Here is an 11,001-nt window from a genome sequence, read left to right as displayed (position 1 = left end):
AGCCTGCTTCTCCCTCTGCCTGTGTCTCTGCCTCTCTCTCTCTCTCTGTGTGTGACTATCATGGATAAATAAAAATTTTTAAAAAATAATAAAAATAAAATAAAAATCTGTTCTCATACTATCCATCTTGGCAATTCTGACTTTTTTTTACACTTCAAGTGGGTTGTCATCTTCCATGCTTTTAAGGGCCATCCTGGGAGCAAATTTGCACCATTTCCTGGGTCCTTGGTAGAGTGATAAATGCTGTATCTCAGGAGAATGCTTCCAAATCAATAAACTCTCCCTAATCCAATTTTATGGTCAGGTCCTCTTGATCAAGCACTTGCAGAATCCAGTCCCTTGATAGTCTCCCAGTTCCTGCCACTTTATGTGTGGCTAGTTCTTGTAGCTCCTTTGGGAGATGATCCCTTAATGAGTCCCTCCCTTATATGGCCCAATATGTCCCCTACTGGGTTATGTAGTGTTTTAAGCCTGATTATCAGCCTAGTATCCAGGAGGGAGGTAAAAGCAGATTCTGAGAAGGGTACATGCAGTTTTACAGGATTTAGTCTTTCACCTTGTCTAGAGGGAAGCATTGGATGATGGGCCATTTCTGCATATACAAATGGTTCAGGGGAATCTGGGAGTTCAAGATCTTTGGGGGCACCCATCAGATATCTCCATCCCAGATGTTATATTCCCATTATTTCCCAACTAGGGTCTTTAGCCAGCTTGCCTTGCTTGGGAGTTTAACATGATTGGATCTTAGACTATTCTGGTGATGATCCTGGGCTTCAACTTTCCCTGCCCTCCCACTATCGGGGATGAAAACTTCACATGCCATTAAGGAGGCCTTCTGGCATCACTTGGCTTTCAGTCATAGTCACCTGATTGCACTATTTTTTTTTTAAGATTTTATTTATTTATTTGACACAGACTGAGAGAGAGCACAAGTAGATAGAAGGAGAAGCAGGTTTCCCACTGGACGGGGAGCTTGATGCCAGGCTCCATACCAGGACCCTAGGGTCACGTTCTGAGCCGAAGGCAGCCACTTAACTAACTGAGCCACCCAGGTGTCCCCAGTTTCACTATTCTTATGGTTACTATGGCCCCCATATTTTATCTGGTACATCTCACCAGCTAGTACATTCCCTTCTGTCAGCATACCATCCCTAGTCACCAATGATAAAATATTTAGCAATTGGACCACCAGATCTTCATTTCCAGCTGTGTGTTAAGTGACTCTGCTTCTCTCTTTTTAAAAAGATTTTATTTATTTATTTATTCACACAGAGAGAGGCAGAGACACAGGCAGAGGGAGAAGCAGGCTCCATGCAGGGAGCCCAATGTGGGACCCAACCCCTGGACCCTGGGATCACACCCTGAGCTGAAGGCAGACACTCAACCACTGAGCCACCCAGGCATCCCAAGTGACCCTGCTTCTAAACATCATTTTAGGGACCCTGCCCCTCTCTCTGTGTCTTTCATGAATATATAAATTAAATATCTTAAAAAATAAACAACATTTTATTACCTGCTTTCTCAGATCACTCCTAGCACTGATCATTTTAGGTTGGGTTCTCTGAGAAGCAGACTCTAAGATGGAATTTAGCGTGCAGGATATTTATTAGGGAGTATCCTTGGGAATTGACAACCATAGAAGGAGGGAAAAGTGGGAGAAGTTGAGCTGCAGTGTGTACCTGACAACAGTGTCAACTAATTATATGGATAATCTGAAGCCAAAACAGATAGTCAGTTGTCCCACACTGAACTGAAATGTCCAGACTCTTATCACCCAGCCTCAATCATTAAGTAGATGTTAGCCATGTGGGAAGCCCATGATCTTGAGTACAAGATCTCTCTGTAGCTTAACCGGATGAAGTATTTGAAAGCTAAAAGCCATCAGCTGGGCCAGTAAGTCCCTCCTTACTGGATGTCACATCTCTGTGTCCTTCTAGACACTGAGACACAGAGAGGTTCGCAAAGCTACATAATAAGTAATGGAACATGTCTGACTCTAGGGTGGTGCTCTTTTTTTTAAAATTTATTTATGATAGTCCCACAGAGAGAGGGGCAGAGACACAGGCAGAGGGAGAAGGAGCTTCCACACACCGGGAGCCCAACGTGGGATTCAATCCTGGGTCTCCAGGATCGCGCCCTGGGCCAAAGGCAGGCGCCAAACCACTGTGCCACCCAGGGATCCCTAGGGTGGTGTTCTTAACTGCTGTCAGTAAATCTTTGCTTCTCCTTGGTCTGGTAGATAAGTAACTACAGCCTGCTTACCTAAAGCAATCAGGAACCAGCACACTGGAAATAACTTTAGTGTAAAACAGGAGCAAGAGGAGCAAGATCATAAATATGGTCGAGATGGGGTAGGGAGATATAAACACAGTAGCCAGAAGGGGGGCTAGGCAAGGGAGAGTTTTCTTTTCTTTTTTTAAGAATCTTACTTGATTGACTAGAGAGACAGAGAGCACACACACACCTGCACCCTCGAGCAGGGAAAGGGCACAGGGAGAAGGTGAAGGAAAGAAGCAGACTCCTGAGTATGGAGCCTGACACAGGCCTGACAAGGAGCCAGATCTCATGACCCTGAGATCATGACCTGAACCAAAATCAAGAGTCAGATGCTTAACCAGATGAGCCACTCAGGCGCCCCAAGGGAGAGTTTTCTAGTGCATTTCCAGAGTTGCAGAAGAGAGAGACCCTGAGCAGCTGCCATGTTCTGTCCATCATCCTGGGAGTCCACAAGTGACATTCCAGAGTTCTACAGTTGGGAGGAAATGTCACTCCACAGGTTCCAAATCTGTCTGCATGAAGCCCCTGTTCTCCAAGCAGCCCCCTAATCTAAGAAGCCTTACCTATGTGGGAAGAGGCTGTATTGCTTGTCTGACACAAGTATTCTTGGCAAACATACTTCTCATGGTAGGTTGTTAGTCAATCTTCTAAACCATTCTGTCTTTGGTTAGTAGGAACTGGCTCACCAGAGTCTGATTAATTCTCGATGACAGACTGAGCAACCAGACTTTGAGGAGAGAAAAGAGGTGGCAGCCTGGGGAGACTCTGAGTTCAGTGTTCCCCTCTGCATAATACCATGCTTTTCTTGCCTGGTTTCTTCCTTTTTCTCCTCTGTCTCTTACTTCTCTGCCTTGGATGGATGACTCTACTTTTCCTAAAATCATCCCTTAATTCCCCATTGTGTGTCTGAAATCATATTTTGCTACCCACTAATCTCATGTACTTCTGTGTTTCTGTATTACTACTTAGAGGGTAGCATGGTAAAACTCCTTTGCTGCATTCTGCTGTTCTTGTTGTTATTGTTTCGTGTTGTTGTTGTTGTTGTTGTTGTTTTAAGAGGAAGAAGATGGAGAAGAGGAAAAAGAGGAGGGGAAAAGGGGGGAAAAGATGAAATCAAAAGGAAAGGAAGAAGGTCAGCTTCTGCTGTGTTGAGGGCAGAGTTTAAGGCCAACGTTACTTTTGATGTCTCCTCTAGGCTCCCTCTTTATTCATTCAGCAAGTGTGGTTTGGATGCCAATGAGTACCTCACATGTTTCTAGGTTCTGTCCTCTTGAATAAAGTATAATTTAAAGAGTTGGGGGAGAATGTGAGGGATGTTTCAATTACTCCCAGGCCCTTTTAAATTGATATTTTGAAGTACAAAACTAACATATGCCCACTGTACATAACAAACCCAAACACAGAGAAGTATTTCCTTCCAAAAAGGAGGCTCTCACCCTAATACCCCTTCTCTCCCAAATTCATTCCCCAAGAATAACTTCTGGACCAATTTGGTATATGTTGTTCCAGACCTTTTTGGGATATGTTGGTAAACACATCCAAAAACAAGTTGTGCAACAAGTATTAGTAACCTCTCCCAGCAGTGTTAGATTGGCTTGATGGCCAGGCCCAGGGGGCACAAGGGGGTTTGAGAAAATGCTGTGTGAGACTACAGGGTAATGTCTACAACCAACAGCCTGTGGGCATGATTAAGTTGTGCATGTCCAATGAAACCTGGGTTTCCTTGCATTTGAGTGTTCCCTCTGCTAAGTGAGAACTGATTTTAAGATGGTATGAAGTCAGCCCTCTGGCCTCTCTCAGTTTAGCTGCATGATTCATAACCTTTTGTTCTTAGCACACATAACAGATGCTGTCTATATTTGATATGTACATACTCTGAATCGTCCTCCATACTAAAAAAAAATGAAAAAAATAAAAACACCTCAAGAAAGATGTCAGAATGTCAGGGAGTGAACAGGATGTTTCCATAAGGATGACTTTATATCTTATTTTTTAGATTTTCTTTATTTTGAGAGAGAAAGAGTGAGAGTGAGCAGGGGGAGAGATAGAGGCAGAGGGAGAGAGAATCTCAACCAGACTTCAACTTAAGCACAGAGCCAGATGCAGGGCTTGATCTCATGACCCCGAGCTGATGACCTGAGCCACAACCAAGAGTCAGACACTTAGCCAGCTAAGCCACCCAGGTACCCCAATAGCCTTATATCTTTAAAATTATTTTTATAGGGGATCCCTGGGTGGCTCAGTGGTTTAGTGCCTGCCTTTGGCGCAGGGCGCGATCCTGGAGTCCCGGGATCGAGTCCTGCGTCAGGCTCCTGGCATGGAGCCGGCTTCTCCCTCCTCCTGTGTCTCTGCCTCTCTATGTCTATCATAAATAATAAATAAATCTATAAATAAAATTATTTTTATAGGTTAATGATTTGCCGACTTTTTAAGGTATGATTAATTATTCATTACTCTAGATGAGACCTATATCAAAACTGATTATAACATGTTCAGAAACACCAATACAAATGAATTCTATAATTAAAATTTTTACTTTGTCAAAAGCCAAACTCATGGCTTATTTAGCAACACAGGGTTCCCTGACTTTTTTTTTTTAAGATTTATTTATTCATGATAGACATAGAGAGAGAGAGAGAGGCAGAGACACAGGCAGAGGGAGAAGCAGGCTCCATGCCAGGAGCCCTATGCGGGACTCGATCCCGGGACCCCAGGATCGTGCCCTGGGCCAAAGGCAGGCACCAAACCGCTAAGCCACCCAGGGATCCCCCTTGACTTTTTTTTTTTAAGATTTTATTTATTTATTCGTGAGAGACACAGAGAGAGAGAGGCAGAGACACAGGCAGAGGGAGAAGCAGGCTCCATGCAGGGAGCCCGATGTGGGACTCGATGCGGGTCTCCAGGATCACGCCCTGGGCTGAAGGCGGCGCTAAACCACTGAGCCATCCAGGCTGCCCAGGATTCCCTGACTTATACATTCAGGTGTCAAACATTCTGTTGTGCACTACTCTTTGTCAGGCACTGAGCCAGGTGCCAAGGAAACAAAGGTAAACAACACACCATTCTTTTTTTTTTTTTTTTTTACAACATACCATTCTTGTTTACGAGCTAATAGAGTGGTTATTGAACTCTAGTAAGAAGAACAGCAAAGCTTCTTTTCACTGTGGATCCACAGATACTCTAGGGTCACTGTCCTCTTTTTGTTGGATTAGTGATGCAGGGTGTTTCAATGTTGTGGTGCAGCCATCTCAGTATATGCTTTCGCAATAACTGCAGCAGGGGAAGAGAACGTTGGATGGTCTTGAAACTGAAATGAAATGCTTTGGCCTGAAACTGATGTCACTTTTGCTCATGACTCATTGGCCAGAACTAGTTGGATGACTGCCTAAAAGAAGGAGGCAGAGAAGTATCCTCCAATATGCCTGGAGGGATGGAAAACGGGATGTTGCTGAACACTAGAAATTCTACTTTCTCTTAATACATAATAATATATTAATAATTATATGACTTGGTCATAATACATTTCATTTCTTGCTGTGGGTCCCAGTAAAAAACTTGTTGAGAAACTGCTCTATCGCTTCCTTCTCTCTCTGTCCTCACCACACCCTGCAGTCCAAAGGAGTGCATAGAGTTAGCAAATGTGCATTCAGGGCCCAGTTCTACTACCTCCCTGCTTCTGTGAACGTAGTCAGGTCACCTAACCTCTCTAAGCTTCACTCTCCTCAGAGGTGAAAGAGGGAAATAGTATCTGCCTCGCAAGATTGTGGTAAGGCCAAGAGACATGATAGAGTAAATATCTGGGATCCAGGCTTGACTCTGTGTGTAAATTTGGTCCATAGAAATTGTCACCATTCTGTCAAACAGAATTTCTCCAGATAGGATGTGTGTTGCATAACTCCATGATTTGGGGCATGCATGCTTCCTTCCCTGGATTGATTTTCCTCTGCTCATCTGCCTTTTATTTATTTATTTTTTTCATCTGCCTTTTAAACACCTTATCCTTCACTACTCAGATCCTGTGCTTCCTCTAGAACTTCTCCTCAAGGTGAGCAAATAATGATAGAGAGTAGCGGATAAGGAGCATGTACTGTGGAGAGTGGCAGATGTGGTTTGAATCCCAGGCTCCACCACTTCACCAGCTGTCACAGGCATCCAAGCAGCAAGTTACTTAATATCTCTAAGACTCAGTTTACTTAAGGTAAAAGTAAACTGTGAAATAGGTACCTGTGGAATAGGTATAATATTAGTAGCTACCTCACAGGGTCATTGTGAGGATTAAAAGGGAAAATGCCCCCAAAATGTTAAGTTCAATGTCTGGCCCATCAGTGTTCATTACATCCTTCTTTGGGCCACTCCTGTGCATGGTACCTGCCTCTACTATAATTCCCTTCATGCTGTGCTGCCATTATTTGTTTGATGCCATGCCCCGTACTAGAATATGTACTTGCTGAGCACTGTCTCAGAGTTCAACAATAATATCTAGCTTTTTTTGAACAGTTAGAAAAAAATGCCAAGGATTATGCCAAACATTATGCTAAACATGTTATCTCATTTAACGTTAACTGGAAACTACATCAAGGTCCCAAAACCTACTAAGGTTGCCCAGGGATGGACAACTCCTCTGCTTCTTTTTTTTCTCTGCAATGTAGGTGACTGCAGGGCTTCACTCATTCATGTCCTGATGAGTGGCAGCTTCAGTGTCCTCTGGTTCTGGGTTTCCAAATGATGCTTTTAAGGTGCATTTCACTTTGAGTAAGGGAGCTTCTTTTTGTAGTGGCCAGTTCTTGATCTGCTTCACTTTGTTCTTTTGTCATATTATCATTTCTTGGCATTTGGCTGCCCTGTGTCTACAAATAGATAAACTGTTCTCTCTTGTTTCCATTTCTAATTAGGGTGGGTTTCAGTTTTCTTATGAACAAAATTACATTTAAGCTCTGGTGAAGCCCACTGCCTAGGAGCTCCAGGGAAGCTAAAAAAGAAGGCACAGACCTGGCTGGGTTAAACTAAATAATCATTTCCCTCAACCCTTTGTCTTTATTTCCCTCCCATAATACCTCCACCCTCTTTTTTGTCTGCTGTTCTCATGTCCTTCTTTATTTTTTTAAAGATTTTATTTATTTAATCATGATAGACACACACAGAGAGAGGCAGAGACACAGGCAGAGGGAGAAGCAGGCTCCATGCAGGGAGCCTGACTCAGAACTCGATCCTGGGACTCCAGGATCACACTCTGGGCTGAAGGCGGTGCTAAATCGCTGAGCCATCCAGGGATCCCCGTGTCCTTCCTTTTTGATTCGATCAGTTTCCCTTCCTTCAGCCTCACCTTCCCTACTGCTAATGAATACACATGGGGTTTCCTATACTTAAACAGTTAATGAATAGGGAAATGCAAATCAGAACCACAATGAGATACTGCTTCATACACTTCATGATAGCTCTTATAAAACAACAAACAGAAAATAACAAGTGTGTTGAAGAGGTAGAGAAAATCAAAATCTTGTGCATTGCTGGTGAGAATGTAAGATGGTGCAGCCACTATAGAAGACAATAGAGTAATTTCTCAATTTTTTAAAAGTGTGTCCACTTGAATTAATGACCCTGAGATCAAGAGTTGCATGCTCTACTTACGGAGCCAGCCAGGTGACCCTGATTCTTCAAATATTAAATATAGAATTACCATATGGGTTTAGTAACCAAAAGAAGTGAAAGCAGAGATTTGAATAGGTAATTTGTACACTCACGTTCATAGCAACATTAATCACAATGTGCAAAAGGTGGAAATAAGCCAAGTTGCCATCAATAATGAATAGATAGGGACACCTAGATGGTGCAGTAGATAGAATCCGATTCTTGGTTTTAGCTCATGTAATGATCTCAGGATTGTGGGTTCAAGTCCTGCACCAGGCTCCAGGCTCACCAAGGGGTCTGCTTGATTTTCTCTCCCTCTTTCCCTGCCCCCTCTCTCTATATAATAAATACATTTTTAAAAAGTAATGAATAGATAAAATGTGGTAAATATATTCAATGGAATATCATTCAGCCTTGAAAAGGCAGGGAATTCTTTTTATTTTTTATTTTATTTTTTATTTTTGGGAATTCTTTTTAAATTACTTTTTAAAAAGATTTTATTTATTTATTTGAGAGAGGATGCACAAGTGGGCAAGTGGGGGCAGAGGGAGAGTGACAAGTAGACTCCCCACGGAGTGGGGAACCCAGTGTGGGGCTTGATCCCAGGACCTGGGCTGAAGGCTGATGCTTAACCCACTGAGCCACCGAGGCACTGCAGAAAAGGAAGGGAATTCTGATACATGCTACAGTATGGTTGAACCTTGAATATATTACACTAAGTGAAATAAGTCAGACACGAAAGAACAAATATTGTATGATTCTACTTTTATGAAGTACCTAGTCAAATTCATATAGACAAAATGATGGTTGCCAGGGATGAGAGAGAGTGGGGAATGGAGAGTTAATGTTTAATGGGTACAGAGTTTCAGTTTGGGGAGATGAAAAAGTTCTGGAGATGGATGTTGGTGATGATTACACAACAGTGTAAATTGATTTAGTGCTGTTGCTACATACTTAAAAATGATTAAAATGGTCAATTTAATGTAGATTTCATCACAATTAAAAAAGCATACAAACTTAATGAAGATCAGGCCTGGAAATGCCAATCAGAAATTGGAACTATTAAGTCTGTCCAATTCTTGCACCCTAGTAAGGGAGGTTAAGCCAAAAGCAGTTCAGGTTGAAGAAATTTGTGATGGTACGGTAGATGCAGCAGCTTTTTCCCAAATCCAAGTCAGGCTTGTGACTGTGATTGTAAAGGAGAGTGAGTAGAATAGCCTTGGTGTAAAGTGACTGTCATGCTCACATATTGGTGGGGGATGGATTGGGGTTCCCTACCTGAAAGTCAACTAAGACAAAAGCCATAGAAAAAGAACATGCCTGGGGTGCCTGGGTGGCTCAGTCAGTTAAGCGCCTGCCTTTGGTTCAGGTCCTGATCTCAGGGTGAGGGTAGTCTGCTTCTTCCTCTCCCTCGGACCCTCCCTTCCCACTTGTGCACAGCTCATGCACTCTCCTCTCCTCTCTCTCAAGTAAATAAATAAAATCTTTTAAAAGAGGATAAGAAAAAAAGTATGTCTGTGTTCACAAATTTCTTTTTCTTTCTTTTCTTTTCTTTCTTTCTTTCTTTCTTTCTTTCTTTCTTTCTTTCTTTCTTTCTTTCTTTCTTTCTTTCTTTCTTTCTTTCTTTCTTGTGTGTGTTCAGAAATTTCTTAAAGTGGCACCACAACAAGCTTGGTCTTCATGCTGCAGATAGAAATAGCTCCAAAAGAAGATAGAATTATTTTGTTTAATGGAAAATCTGCCTGACCACTATCAGCTCTTTCTAAATATGTGACCCTCCTCACCTAATAGTCTGGCTTCCCCATCAGGAGGGACTGTCCTGGGTAGATGGCTCTCAAATTGGCCTTATTCTTTGTTGTAGATGAATAAACAGACATTCTGGCTTGTTATTTCTCCTCCTATGAACTTGCTTTTTTTTTCTTAAAAAAATCTGAGTAAACAGATACAATTAAGTTCCTGGACTAGCAAAGCAGAGAGCGAATCATGGATCTGTAGCGATACCACCATGACCCCAAACTCCCATGAGGTAATATCCCTTTCTGAAATACTTCATCTCCTCTCCCTAGATTATGCCCTTACCTTAAGCTTGATTAGACTCCACAGAGAGATGCAACTCTTGAATCATATTTCGAATCATATTGAAATATTCTTTGCTGACCTGTGTCACCACAGCCCTTCCTGAAGATTTTCATGATATTTGTCTTTTGTTTGGCCTCTTGAGGCAGTATCCACTGGTCTAAAATTGTGCAGATTACTGTAGAGGATATATATTTTAAAGTATATGACAAAATTACTACTTTCAAAGTTTTTACCCTCCTGGTCAAGAGAAAAGGCTTGTACACATAAAGGAATGAATGAGCAGTTTAGGAATGTTTATTTTTTTATTTTTATTTTTAAAAAGTATTATTTCTTAAAGATTTTATTTATTTATTCACGAGAGACACAGGCAGAGGGAGAAGCAGACTCCGTGCAGAGAGCCCGATGCAGGACTCGACCCTGGGACCCTAGGATCATGCCCTGGGCCAAAGGCAGACGCTCAACCGCTGGGCCACCTAGGGATCCCTAGGCATGTTTATAATCTAGTTTTCATTTGAACACAATTAAGTGCCGGTGTCCCAATATAAAGCATAACTATTATAGGGTTTCAGAAGGACAGCAATCATTATGAAATGAACCCATCAAGGAAAATTTTTAAAGATTTTATTCATTGGGGGACGCCTGGGTGGCTCAGTGGTTGAGCGTCTTGCCTTCGACTCAGGGCCTGATCCCAGGGTCCTAGGATTGAGTCCCACATTGGGCTCCCTGCATGGAGCCTGCTTCTCCCTCTGCCTGTGTCTCTGCCTCTCTCTCTGTCTCTCATGAATAAATAAAATATTTTAAAAAAAGATTTTATTCATTGGGACATTGGGGGGCTCAGCGGTTGAGCATCTGTCTTCTGTTCAGGGCATGGTCCTGGGTCCGGGGATCGAGTCCCTCATCGGGCTTCTTGCAAGGAGCCTGCTTCTCCCTTTGTCTGTGTCTATGCCTCTCTCTGTGTGTGACTCATGAATAAAGGAATAAAATATTTATTCATAAACACACGTAGAGGCAAAGACA

This window comes from Canis lupus, chromosome 30, assembly GCF_011100685.1.
Source record: "Canis lupus familiaris isolate Mischka breed German Shepherd chromosome 30, alternate assembly UU_Cfam_GSD_1.0, whole genome shotgun sequence".
Taxonomy (NCBI): Eukaryota; Metazoa; Chordata; class Mammalia; order Carnivora; family Canidae; genus Canis; species Canis lupus.
The sequence above is the reverse complement of the archived record's forward strand: the minus strand, read 5'-3'. Positions refer to the sequence as shown.